Source organism: Bubalus kerabau, chromosome X (genome assembly GCF_029407905.1).
Source record: "Bubalus kerabau isolate K-KA32 ecotype Philippines breed swamp buffalo chromosome X, PCC_UOA_SB_1v2, whole genome shotgun sequence".
Classification (NCBI taxonomy): Eukaryota; Metazoa; Chordata; class Mammalia; order Artiodactyla; family Bovidae; genus Bubalus; species Bubalus kerabau.
The window spans coordinates 20,841,904-20,856,158 of record NC_073647.1 but is presented as its reverse complement, the minus strand read 5'-3'; the positions used below and the strand labels follow the sequence as shown (position 1 = coordinate 20,856,158).

Below are 14,255 nucleotides of genomic sequence, written 5' to 3'. Positions count from 1 at the left end.
GGAAAGATGATGACCTGCCCAATCAAACAGTGGAGAGAGGAGCTGAAGGATGGGAGGAAAAAGCAGTGGGAAAAACGTGCTGAGGAACCCCTTTCATAACTTGCCAGAAAAACTGCTAAATGCCTGACCTGCACCCACAATTTTCATTGGCCTGATCCTTGGCACAAAGGAGGTTAAGGACAGAAGAACCCTCACACACTTGGGCAACAGCTACTAGGGCACAGCAGATAGTGGAGCCTTCGAGACACACTGGGGAGTAGCCCCTGCTAGAGTCATTCAGTTGTATGCCACTCGCCTGTTCACAAGGGGTTCAAGGAAATAAGAAATGAGAGACTGTAAAGGAATTAAGATATTGTTAGCCATATGTCCTTCCAGCCATAGGAGTAAGGACCTCCTACCTTAATTGGAGGTCTTCTGGAATCTGAGATTGAGCCATATGAGCTTTCTGCCGAGTTTGTTTTTGCTGTCCCAGTTTCCAGCATGCTGGGCTTCTTGTCATTTCCACTGCACTGGATTTCTTTATTTTTTTTATTTTTAAACTTTACAATATTGTATTAGTTTTGCCAAATATCAAAATGAATCCGCCACAGGTATACCTGTGTTCCCCATCCTGAACCCTCCTCCTTCCTCCCTCCCCATACCCTCCCTCTGGGTCGCCCCAGTGCACCAGCCCCAAGCCTCCAGTATCGTGCATCAGACCTGGACTGGCGACTCGTTTCATACATGATATTATACATGTTTCAATGCCATTCTCCCAACTCTCCCCACCCTCTCCCTCTCCCACAGAGTCCATAAGACTGATCTATACATCAGTGTCTCTTTTGCTGTCTCATACACAGGGTTATTGTTACCATCTTTCTAAATTCCATATATATGCGTTAGTATACTGTATTGGTGTTTTTCTTTCTGGCTTACTTCACTCTGTATAATAGGCTCCAGTTTCATCCACCTCATTAGAACTGATTCAAATGTATTCTTTTTAATGGCTGAGTAGTACTCCATTGTGTATATGTACCACTGCTTTCTTATCCATTCATCTGCTGATGGACATCTAGGTTGCTTCCATGTCCTGGCTATTATAAACAGTGCTGCGATGAACATTGGGGTACACGTGTCTCTTTCCCTTCTGGTTTCCTCAGTGTGTATGCCCAGCAGTGGGATTGCTGGATCATAAGGCAGTTCTATTTCCAGTTTTTTAAGGAATCTCCACACTGTTCTCCATAGTGGCTGTACTAGTTTGCATTCCCACCAACAGTGTAAGAGGGTTCCCTTTTCTCCACACCCTCTCCAGCATTTATTGCTTGTAGACTTTTGGATCACAGCCATTCTGACTGGCGTGAAATGGTACCTCATAGTGGTTTTGATTTGCATTTCTCTGATAATGAGTGATGTTGAGCATCTTTTCATGTGTTTGTTCACCATCTGTATGTTTTCTTTGGAGAAATGTCTATTTAGTTCTTTGGCCCATTTTTTGATTGGGTCATTTATTTTTCTGGAGTTGAGCTGTAAGAGTTGCTTGTATATTTTTGAGATTAGTTGTTTGTCAGTTGCTTCATTTGCTATTATTTTCTCCCATTCTGAAGGCTGCCTTTTCACCTTGCTAATAGTTTCCTTTGATGTGCAGAAGCTTTTAAGTTTAATTAGGTCCCATTTGTTTATTTTTGCTTTTATTTCCAATATTCTGGGAGGTGGGTCATAGAGGATCCCGCTGTGATGTATGTCGGAGAGTGTTTTGCCTATGTTCTCCTCTAGGAGTTTTATAGTTTCTGGTCTTATGTTCAGATCTTTAATCCATTTTGAGTTTATTTTTGTGTATGGTGTTAGAAAGTGTTCTAGTTTCATTCTTTTACAAGTGGTTGACCAGTTTTCCCAGCACCACTTGTTAAAGAGATTGTCTTTAATCCATTGTATATTCTTGCCTCCTTTGTCAAAGATAAGGTGTCCATATGTGTGTGGATTTATCTCTGGGCTTTCTATTTTGTTCCATTGATCTATATTTCTGTCTTTGTGCCAGTACCATACTGTCTTGATAACTGTGGCTTTGTAATAGAGCCTGAAGTCAGTAGGTTGATTCCTCCAGTTCCATTCTTCTTTCTCAAGATAGCTTTGGCTATTCGAGGTTTTTTGTATTTCCATACAAATTGTGAAATTATTTGTTCTAGCTCTGTGAAGAATACCGTTGGTAGCTTGATAGGGCTTGCATTGAATCTATAGATTGCTTTGGGTCATATACTCATTTTCACTATATTGATTCTTCCAACCCATGAACATGGTATATTTCTCCATCTATTAGTGTCCTCTTTGATTTCTTTCACCAGTGTTTTATAGTTTTCTATATATAGGTCTTTAGTTTCTTTAGGTAGATATATTCCTAAGTATTTTATTCTTTCCGTTGCAATGGTGAATGGAATTGTTTCCTTAATTTCTCTTTCTGTTTTCTCATTATTAGTGTATAGGAATGCAAGGGATTTCTGGGTGTTGATTTTATATCCTGCAACTTTACTATAGTCATTGATTAGTTCTAGTAATTTTCTGGTGGAGTCTTTAGGGTTTTCTATGTAGAGGATCATGTTATCTGCAAACTGAGAGTTTTACTGCTTCTTTTCCAATTTGGATTCCTTTTATTTCTTTTTCTGCTCTGATTGCTGTGACCAAAACTTCCAAAACTATGTTGAATAGTAATGGTGAAAGTGGGCACCCTTGTCTTGTTCCTGACTTTAGAGGAAACGCTTTCAATTTTTCACCATTGAGGATAATGTTTGCTGTGGGTTTGTCATATATAGCTTTTATTATGTTGAGGTATGTTCCTTCTATTCCTGCTTTCTGGAGAGTTTTTATCATAAATGGATGTTGAATTTTGTCAAAGGCTTTCTCTGCATCCATTGAGATAATCATATGGTTTTTATTATTCAATTTGTTAATGTGGTGTATTACATTGATTGATTTGTGGATATTGAAGAATCCTTGCATCCCTGGGATAAAGCCCACTTGGTCATGGTGTATGATCTTTTTAATGTGTTGTTGGATTCTGATTGCTAGAATTTTGTTAAGGATTTTTGCATCTATGTTCATCAGTGATATTGGCCTGTAGTTTTCTTTTTTTGTGGCATCTTTGTCAGGTTTTGGTATTAGGGTGATGGTGGCCTCATAGAATGAGTTTGGAAGTTTACCTTCCTCTGCAATTTTCTGGAAGAGTTTGAGCAGGATAGGTGTTAGCTGTTCTCTAAATTTTTGGTAGAATTCAGCTGTGAAGCCGTCTGGACCTGGGCTTTTGTTTGCTGGAAGATTTTTGATTACAGTTTCAATTTCTGTGCTTGTGATGGGTCTGTTAAGATTTTCTATTTCTTCCTGGTCGAGTTTTGGAAAGTTGTACTTTTCTAAGAATTTGTCCATTTCTTCCTTGTTGTCCATTTTATTGGCATATAATTGTTGATAGTAGTCTCTTATGATCCTTTGTATTTCTGTGTTGTCTGTTGTGATCTCTCCATTTTCATTTCTAATTTTATTGATTTGATTTTTCTCCCTTTGTTTCTTGATGAGTCTGGCTAATGGTTTGTCAATTTTATTTATCCTTTCAAAGAACCAGCTTTTGGCTTTGTTGATTTTTGCTATGGTCTCTTTTGTTTCTTTTGCATTTATTTCTGCCCTAATTTTTAAGATTTCTTTCCTTCTACTAACCCTGGGGTTCTTCATTTCTTCCTTTTCTAGTTGCTTTAGGTGTAGGGTTAGGTTATTTATTTGACTTGTTTCTTGAGGTATGCCTATATTGCTATGAGCTTTCCCCTTAGGACTGCTTTTAAAGTGTCCCATAGGTTTTGGGTTGTTGTGTTTTCATTTTCATTCGTTTCTATGCAAATTTTGATTTCTTTTTTGATTTCTTCTGTGATTTGTTGGTTATTCAGCAGCGTGTTGTTCAGCCTCCATATGTTGGAATTTTTAATAGTTTTTCTCCTGTAATTGGGATCTAATCTTACTGCATTGTGGTCAGAAAAAATGCTTGGAATGATTTCTATTTTTTTTGAATTTACCAAGGCTAGATTTATGGCCCAGGATGTGATCTATCCTGGAGAAGGTTCCATGTGTGCTTGAGAAAAAGGTGAAATTCATTGTTTTGGGATGAAATGTCCTATAGATATCAATTAGGTCTAACTGGTCTATTGTATCATTTAAAGTTTGTGTTTCCTTGTTAATTTTCTGTTTAGTTGATCTATCCATAGGTGTGAGTGGGGTATTAAAGTCTCCCACTATTATTGTGTTATTGTTAATTTCTCCTTTCATACTCGTTAGCATTTGTCTTACATATTGCGGTGCTCCCGTGTTGGGTGCATATATATTTATAATTGTTATATCTTCTTCTTGGATTGATCCTTTGATCATTATGTAGTGACCATCTTTGTCTCTTTTCACAGCCTTTGTTTTAAAGTCTATTTTATCTGATATAAGTATTGCTACTCCTGCTTTCTTTTGGTCCCTATTTGCATGGAAAATCTTTTTCCAGCCCTTCACTTTCAGTCTGTATGTGTCCCCTGTTTTGAGGTGGGTCTCTTGTAGACAACATATGTATGGGTCTTGTTTTTGTATCCATTCAGCCAGTCTTTGTCTTTTGGTTGGGGCATACAACCCATTTACGTTTAAGGTAATTACTGATAAGTATGATCCCGTTGCCATTTACTTTATTGTTTTGGGTTCGATTTTATACACCGTTTTTGTGTTTCCTGTCTAGAGAATATCCTTTAGTATTTGTTGGAGAGCTGGTTTGGTGGTGGTGAATTCTCTCAGCTTTTGCTTGTCTGAAAAGCTTTTGATTTCTCCTTCATACTTGAATGAGATCCTTGCTGGGTACAATAATCTCGGCTGCAGGTTATTTTCTTTCATCACTTTAAGTATGTCTTGCCATTCCCTCCTGGCTTGAAGAGTTTCTATTGAAAGATCAGCTGTTATCCTTATGGGAATTCCCTTGTGTGTTATTTGTTGTTTTTCCCTTGCTGCTTTTAATATTTGTTCTTTGTGTTTGATCTTTGTTAACTTGATTAATATGTGTCTTGGGGTGCTTCGCCTTGGGTTTATCCTGTTTGGGACTCTCTGGGTTTCTTGGACTTGGGTGATTATTTCCTTCCCCATTTTAGGGAAGTTTTCAACTATTATCTCCTCAAGTATTTTCTCATGGTCTTTCTTCTTGTCTTCTTCTTCTGGGACCCCTATGATTCGAATGTTGTAGTGTTTAATATTGTCCTGGAGGTCTCTGAGATTGTCCTCATTTCTTTTAATTCGTTTTTCTTTTATCCTCTCTGATTCATTTATTTCTACCATTCTATCTTCTAATTCACTAATCCTATCTTCTGCCTCTGTTATTCTACTATTTGTTGCCTCCAGAGTGTTTTTAATTTCATTTATTGCATTATTCATTATATATTGGCTCTCTTTTATTTCTTCTAGGTCCTTGTTAAACCTTTCTTGCATCTTCTCAATCCTTGTCTCCAGGCTATTTATCTGTGATTCCATTTTGATTTCAAGATTTTGGATCAATTTCACTATCATTATTTGGAATTCTTTATCAGGTAGATTCCCTATCTCTTCCTCTTTTGTTTGGTTTGGTGGGCATTTATCCTGTTCCTTTATCTGCTGGGTATTCCTCTGTCTCTTCATCTTGTTTAAATTGCTGAGTTTGGGGTGTCCTTTATGTATTGGTTTGGTGGGCATTTATCCTGTTCCTTTATCTGCTGGGTATTCCTCTGTCTCTTCATCTTGTTTAAATTGCTGAGTTTGGGGTGTCCTTTATGTATTCTGGCAGTTTGTGGAGTTCTCTTTATTGTGGCATTTCCTCACTCTGTGTGGGTTTGTACAGGTGGCTTGTCAAGGTTTCTTGGTTAGGGAAGCTTGTGTCGGTGTTCTGGTGGGTGGAGCTGTATTTCTTCTCTCTGGAGTGCAATGAAATGTCCAGTAATGAGTTATGGGATGTCTATGGTTTTGGGGTGACTTTGGGCTGCCTGTATCTTGGAGCTCAGGGCTGTGTTCCTTGTTGCTGGAGAATTTGTTTGGTATGTCTTGCCCTGGAACTTGTTGGCCCTTGTGTGGTGCTTGGTTTCAGTGCAGGTATGGAGGCATTTGATGAGCTCCTGTCAATTAATGTTCCTTGGAGTCAGGAGTTCCCTGGAATCAGGGTTTGGACTTAAGCCTCCTGTTTCCAGTTATCGGTCTTATTTTTTACTGTAGTTTCAAAGCTTCTCCTTCTATACAGCACCATTGATAAAACATCTACGTTAAAGATGAAAAGTTTCTCTACCGTGAGGATCACCTAAAGAGGTTCACAGCATTACATGGAGAAGAGAAGAGGGAGGAGGGAGTTAAAGGTGACCCTAATGAGATGAGGTGGAATCGATAGAGGAGAGAGTGGGCTATCCAGTAATCTCTTCCTTATGTGCACTCCACAACTGGACCGCTCAGAGTTGTTCACAGAGTTATACAGAGAAGAGAAGAAGGAGGAAGGTGACAGAGGTGGCCAGGAGGGTAAAAGGGGGGAATGAAAAGGAGGGAGACAGATCCAGCCAGAAATCAGTTCCCTAAGTGTTCTCCACCATCTGGAACACACAGAAATTCACAGAGTTGGGTAGAGTAGAGAGGGGTTAGGGAGGAGACACAGGCGACCTGGTGGAGAAAAAGGAGAGTCCAAAGGGAGAGAGAGCAGTCAAGCCAGTAATTTCACTCCCTAGTGAAAAATGGGTACTGAAGATTGGGTTCTTAAAGGTAAAAAATTGGTAACAAATACATAAAAGCAAAAATTAAAAATCTAGAGTAGAGTTTGGAATTTCAAAGATACGATGTTAAAGAAAAGAAGGAAAAGAGAGAGAAAAAACGAACAAACAAAAACAAACAAGGTCGCAAAAATTATAAAGAAAATATAGGTACAAAATTGATAACTAATACTGAAAAGCAAAAGTTAAAAATCTAGAGTAGAGTTTGGAATTTCAAAAATACAATGTTAAAAAAAGAAGAAGAAAAAGTAAGAGGGAGGAAAAAAAAAACAACAACAAAAACAAAGTCACATAAATTATAAAGAAAATACAGGTACAAAATTGATAACAAATACCAAAAAGCATAAATTAAAAATCTAGAGTAGAGTTTGGAATTTCAGATATACAATGTTATTTAAAAGAAGAAGAGAAAGAAACAGAGAAAAAGAAAAATAAAAAAGGGTCACAGAAATTATTAAAAAAACTATAGGTACAAAATTGATAACAAATAACAAAAAGCTAAAATTAAAAATCTAGAGTAGAGTTTGGAATTTCAAAAATACAATGTTAAAGAAAAGAAAAAAAAAGTTCAAAAAATTATAAAAAATATATATATGAAGTTTGCTTTAAAAAAAATAGGGTCTTCTTTTTTTTTTGCAAAGTAATCAGTTATAAAAGTGAAAATTAAAGGAATAATAGAGGACTTAAAATTTTTTTTTAAAAAATTAAAGAAAAATAAAAAGAAAGAAAGAATGATCATAAAAATAGTAAAAATATATCTAGGACTTTCTCTGGTTTTGTTGTGAGTATTGTGGGTTCAGTTCATTTTTGGCTAGTTCCTTGGTCCGACTTATATTTCTCAAGATCTATAGGCCCCTTCCTATGTAGTTGGTACTAACCACAGGGTTTTAATCTGTTGCCTGTAGCTTCCAAGGCGGTTCCCTCTGTTATAGCTTCTTCTGTTTGCTGGTCTCTTCGGTGTCTGGTTTCCGCCCTGACACAAAGGGGACGGTGGAGGACTTTTTTTTTTTTTTAGGCTCACTTGTTCAGTTGCACTGTGGGGAGGTAGGGAGGGATGCTGCAAACAAATAACACTGGCGTGTGCTCGCAGTGCCTCAGCCACACTGGGTCTGCCCCCGTTCACGGCGCATGTGGCCTCCCTGCCCACGCTGCTCAGGCTCTAGGTTGCTCTGCCGGGAACCATCCGTGGCCCACCCTGGGCTGCCTGCACTTCCCAGGTCCAAGCCGCTCAGGTTCAGGCACTCGGGTAGTCCTCAGAGGCACAGACTCGGTTGGGCCTGCGTTTTGTGCCCTTCCCAGATCCGAGCAGCTCAGGTGATGAGGTGTTTGGCACAGGCAATTGCTGTGACTTATCGCCTCCCCACCGCTCGGTTATCTAGGTGTGCAACCGGTGCACCTTCTCAGGCAGATGTTGACCGTCCAGACCCCCAAGAAGTTTTAGTTAGCAAAGAAGCCTGCTTACAGTTTTATAGATAATGTCTCTCTGGGGCTGCGATTGCCCCCTTCCGGCTCTGGCTGCCTGTCACCGGAGGGGGATGGTCTGCCGCCGGCTATCTCTGTTCAGTCCTTTGTTCTGTGCACGGGCCTGGCGGTGTCTTAGGTTAGGGCTGGCTTTTTGCGTGGTAGATATCCCACAGTCTGGTTTGCTAGCCCAAATTATTTCGCTCAAATAGCGCTCAGGGTATTCAGGCCAGATCTTTAAGTGATGCAGCCAGTGCCGCGCCTCCCTGCCCAGCCCCCACTTGCTAGTGGCATGTGCAGGCGTCTGCGCTGCTTCTCCACTGGGGGAGTTACCGTAGGGCTCGCAATATGCGGGATTTAATTGTTTATTTATTTTTCCTCCCTGTTATGTTGCCCTCTGTGCTTCCAAGGCTTGGCACAGATTTGGCAGTGAGAAGGTTTCCTGGTGTTTGGAAACTTCTCTCTTTTTAAGACTCCCTTCCCGGGACGGAACTCCGTCCCTCCCTCTTTTGTCTCTTTTTTTGTCTTTTATATTTTTTCCTACCTCCTTTCGAAGACTTGGGTTGCTTTTCTGGGTGCCTGATGTCCTCTGCTGGCATTCAGAAGTTGTTTTGTGGAATTTACTTGGCATTTAAATGTTCTTTTGATGAATTTGTGGGGGAGAAAGTGTTCTCCCCATCCTACTCCTCTGCCATCTTAGCTCCTCCTGCACTGGATTTCCTTTGCATTCAGCTTCCACCACATGAGCTTTCGCCAAGTTGGGCTTCTGCTGTGCTTGGTTTCGCCTTGCTGGGGCTGAGCTGAGGTTGTTTCAGCCAGGTTAAATCCGAGTCATGGCACCAGATATGTCGCGGGAGTGTGTAATTTCCTCAGTTCTGTCTTGAGACAGGAAAGATTTGAAATGGCAGACCAGTATTACAGCTCTGTTACAGCTCAGTTTTATTTGGCAAGCAAAGGATAGTAGACCCTTGAAGCATGAGGGTGGGCAGACCCCAAAGGAGAGGCCTCAATCTGTCTTGGCTTCCTCTTCTTATATGTTTGTCTCCTCCCTTACTTGAGCCTGCCTTATGCAAATTGGGCTGGCCAAGAAGGGGGCGTGTTTGTTTTACCTGAAATTCTCACTCCAGTCCATGGATTTTCTTTTATTCAGTTTTCGCAAGCTTTTCCCTTTCTTTGTCTTTTAGCCACCACCATTTTGGACTCCTTTTTCCTGCTCTACCTACCTAACAAACCCATGCAAGCATGCAGTTTGTTTAACCCCATGCGCCCCAGAGTCTGCTGTGTACCCACATCACCCGTGGTAACTGTATGTGTGTGTGTGTGTGTGTGTGAAAATAGAGAGCCTCAGGTCCAACTGCCCAGATATTCATAAGTTGGGCAGGATCTGCAAATCAGCACTGCAACAAACTTTCCAGCTGATTCTGATATGACAGATCCACTGACCAGCCCTTGTCAACCACTGACAAACCTCAGCTTGTGCAGCTGGGGGACTGAGGCCAAGAAAGGCTAAATGGACTTGCTCAAGGTCACACAGCTGAGTTTCCAGAAAAGATGAACACAACTCTTTGTTTCTCCCAATTTGAAGGTGAATCAGGTAACTGCTTAACAGTCAAAACTGAAATGTGGAGGTACAACTGTTACCGAGTCCAAGCTCGCTCTGCTTTCCACACGATAGACCAATGAATCTGAGAGACAAGATGTTGAGACAAGGAAAAGACTTTAACTGGGGAGCCAGAAGACTGAGAAGATGGCAGGCTAGCACCTCAAAATAACCATCTTATTGGGGTCTGGATGCCAGGTTCTTGTATAGATTAAAGATGGGGGAGGTGAGGAAGCAAAGAAAAAAGGCTATTAATCTTGCAAATATCTCCTAGAATGGCAAGCCTCAGGCAGAGGATGTGTTAATTTCTTCCTTCCTGCCATCCGCATGTGGGTAGGGTTCTGAACAAAGGAACATTAGTTTACCAGTCAGGCCGAGGGGCATGATTCTCTAAGGCAAACTATTCTGTATGATTATAATAACAAAAGCAATGAAAAGCAAATCAAAGAAACAGTTCCAACATGGAGTCAGAATTGGCTTCCTTCCTGCAACACAACTAGAGCTCAACCTCCCAGGGGAGGCAAAACTAGAGAAAGTTCTGGGCTGGGAGGAGAAGGAAGAAACCAAATGTTTAACCTTTCACTTTGGCACTATCTGAGAAAATTTTTTCCAACTAATTTTGCTTATTTGGATGATGGGCCTAAATTCCATTTTCATCAGTTTTCTCCACCCTACATTGACTCTCCCAGGTTTTTTATACTGTTCTGGGGCACAGAACCTTTTGAGAGTAATTATCTGACTTTATGCAATATCAATGGAATATGTATTAAACTGACATAGTGACTGAATGCAATATGGTATCCTGAATTGGATCCTAGAATAAAAAAGAGACACTTGTGGAAAAACTAAGGAGATCTGAATAAAGTCTGTAGTTTAATGAATACTAATTTATCAACATTAATTTCTTAGCTTTGACAAATGTACCATTGTTATGTAAGATGCTAACATTAGGGAGAACTGGATGACGGGTGTACAGGAACTCTGCAACTTCTCTGTAAATATAAAACTATCACAAAAGAAAAGATTTGTTTAAAAAATGAGCTTAGGTAACAACAAACCAGAGCAGTCAATGAAGCAAAGACAAACTGCCAATCAGAGTACTGACTCCCTCTCCCACTGGTGGAAAATCCTGTTGGAAGCTGACTGCTTGATTTGTGTGAGAAAGTTACTTAAGACAAAAAGCCTGTTATCTCCCAGAAGGTAACCTGGCTGAGTTGGGGAGTAGAATGTGCTTTAATTTCAGGAGAATCAAATAATGATTTCCTTCCCTAAGAGCACATTCTGTCTGTGCAGTTTTCACTGAGGTAATTGTTTTCTATTTAAGTAAACAAAAACTGGAATAACCTCAAAATGGGGTTTGTATACAGTAGTTTATATACAGTAATGGGATTAAACTGGATGCTTTCTGTAGTAACAAACATTAAAAAAAGTAATATTTTATGAAGGTTGGTCATCTTCATTGTGCTGCATTGGTCCCTATGGAGGAGGTGTCTGTGCTTGATATTGTAGGATGTGAGAAGTCTTCAAACCTCCTGTCCCATCTCACCTTCCTGCAACAGTACCTGAAGCATCCCCATCATTCAATAAACATTTTGTTGTTATTATTGTTGATTAGTTGTTCAGTCATGTCCAACTCTTTGTGACCCCATGGACTGTAGCCCACCAGGCTTCTCTGTCCATGGGATTCTCCAGGCAAGAATACTGGAGTGGGTTGCCATTTCCTCCTCCAGGGAATGTTCCTGACCTAGGGGTCGAACCTGCATCCCCTGCATTGGCAGGTGGTTTCTTTAACACTGAGCCACCAGGGAATAAAGCCAGGGAATAAAACATTCACTGGGTACATTAATAATAACAGCTAAAACATAAGAAATAATTATTTTGGGCCAGGTGATGATCATCAATGCTTTTAATTTTCACAACAACCATGCAAGGCAACAATGAGTTATTATTTTTGGTTCTGTAAATGGGAGTTCAGACTGTATAGGAAACTTGTCCAGGTCAGACAGGAAGTGTGTGGCAGAGCTAAATGTTGAGCCTGGTTTTATCTGGCTCTTCTCACTTTGGATGTCATGGAAAAATGCCTAGCACTGCAGTGAACCATGCCACAGAAGCAGAGGGCAAAGAGCAAAGAGGGAATTATATCTGAGTGCTGATGGGAATGGAAGCCAGGAGCAACGTGATTGGTTGGAGTCCTAGATTTCAAAGGCAGCTGCAGAGCGGTGGTCATCTAAGTCGTGGGGGGAAAAAAAGGCATCTCTAAGGGAGACAAGAGGAATGGTGAGGCCAAAGTCTTCAATCGGCCCACACGTAGGCAGCAGAAGGTGGAGAAGGGGGTTGTTAGAGAGTAAGCAGAGGCCAGGAGACGGAAATATTGGGGATGCATATGCAGAGAGAATTTCAAGAAGTCATCAAATGCTCTGAGAGCTTAGATATAATGGAGAAACAAGAAGCAGTTGCATTTAATAATTTGCGTCATATCAGTTCAGGCCAGTACAATAGGAGGATCAGATCCATATTCAGAGGAGTTAGGAGGCAGGGGGCAGCAAGGCAGGAGAGGGAATAAGGTCAGGGTACATGTCCTACTCATTCAGTGGGGGATGTAAGGAGGGAGGATGGACGGTGTCATTTTCAAAGCTGAGAAATGCTGAGAGGTGGAGGATCCACAGCTGAGTGAGAAAGTGATGATGCACAAGGAGGAGGAGGAGGACCACTGATGTGGCGAGACCCAGACCAAAGGGGTTGCAGAGGGATGGAGGGCGCCAGGCACCAAAGAAGGAGCAGGTGGTGACTTCTGGTGGCACTGGGAGCATCTGTGGAGAAGGCCTCTCTCAGAGAAAATTCTTTCCCCTTCCTTCTGTGTGCTCCCTTCTCTCTCCCAGTTTCCAAGATCTGCAAGAGACTGGACTCTAAGCAGCTGGGGCAGTCTGAGGGCACTGTCTTCCTGGGCAGTAGGTCCATGAGTGGTGTCAAAACAAATGTCCTTTTTGTCGTCATTTGGGGCCTGTTTCAGATCAGAGGTGCGATTTCACCAAGGGCTTCTGTTTTTAGTCTTTTATCAACACCACAAAATCACATTATCCCTCTGATCATTAGATTACTCTCACTAACATCATAATCACATTGCATACCCACAAATACATCACTGTTCACTTAGGGTAATCAGTTTTAATGACACTCGCTTCAGTTTCTTTCATAAATCACACGCTTTTATGAGATAATGGAGGAGAAACATCTAATTTTGAACTCGGACAAATGAAAAGTGAATGCATGTGTTTTTAAATGTATTTTTGTTGACTTCCCATGTCCATTACTTAAAGGGCAAAGAATATCTCCTGACTTCTCTCTTAGAAATAAATGAGGCAAAAGTACAGTGGATTTTGAATACCAAAGCATTCACTGGAATGTGTTGCAAACAAATAATAAACGTAGCTCCTCCTTCATTGGTTTTGCACAAATCTCAGCTGAAAAGAAATCAATGGTGGGAAGCAGTGTGTCTGATAGTCTCCAAAAGCGGTAAGGAGGAAAATCTTAACACCACCCCTTTACAGGAGCAGAATCAGACTCAGTTTGCTGTGTTGTCTGTGGAAAATAGAATAGCAATTTCTTCCATCCAACAAATGTATATTGAATTCCTACTATGCACCACACCAGGTACAGAGATGGATAAAACATTTTCTGTGGAACCTGCAGAGAGAGCTTCAGCAGACAGTAGCCTTGTCCTACCCATTTTATGTTCCCCTTCCATCTATCTCTGTGAATGCACACCCAGAGATCCAAAAATGCATGGGTTTTATGTCCCTCACCACCCCCTGCCCACCTCTCTGCCAGGGAAAGGCCAGCTCTCAGGAGTGCCCCATGGGAGGTAATTGAGCCACCCTCCTTGGTGGACCTGCCCTGAGATCCCAACCCTGTGACTTCCTGCCTTCTCTCTCATACCCTACCAGTCCATCAGGAGACACCAGATCCTTGCCTCAGGCTATCCTTCAGAGGATTCCTGCCAGAGACAGGGGCTCAGAGGAGAAGTTTTTTCCTGCTGGATCAAACAGAAGTCAGCCTGAAGACAGATACTACACTTGATCTTAGCCAAAAGGCCAAGAAGCAATATAGTGAAAATGAGTATACTACCCAAAGCAATCTATAGATTCAATGCAATCCCGATCAAGCTACCAATGGTATTTTTTACAGAACTAGAACAAATAATTTCACAATTTGTATGGAAACACAAAAAACCTCGAACAGCCAAAGCAATCTTGAGAAAGAAGAATGGAACTGGAGAAATCAACCTGTCTGACTTAAGACTATACTACAAAGCTACAGTCATCAAGACAGTATGGTACTGGCAGAAATATAGATCAATGGAACAAAGCAGAAAGCCCAGAGATGAATCCATGCACATATGGATGCCTTATCTTTGACAAAGGAGGCAAAAATATGCAATGGAG

The 14,255-nt window shown here is 40.9% G+C and overlaps 1 pseudogene; it reads right to left on the bottom strand.

Annotated features, from left to right (window-relative positions):
• Positions 1-13,818: 13,818 nt before the first annotated feature.
• LOC129640512 (uncharacterized) lies at positions 13,819-13,916 on the bottom strand (annotated as a pseudogene).
• Positions 13,917-14,255: the final 339 nt, after the last annotated feature.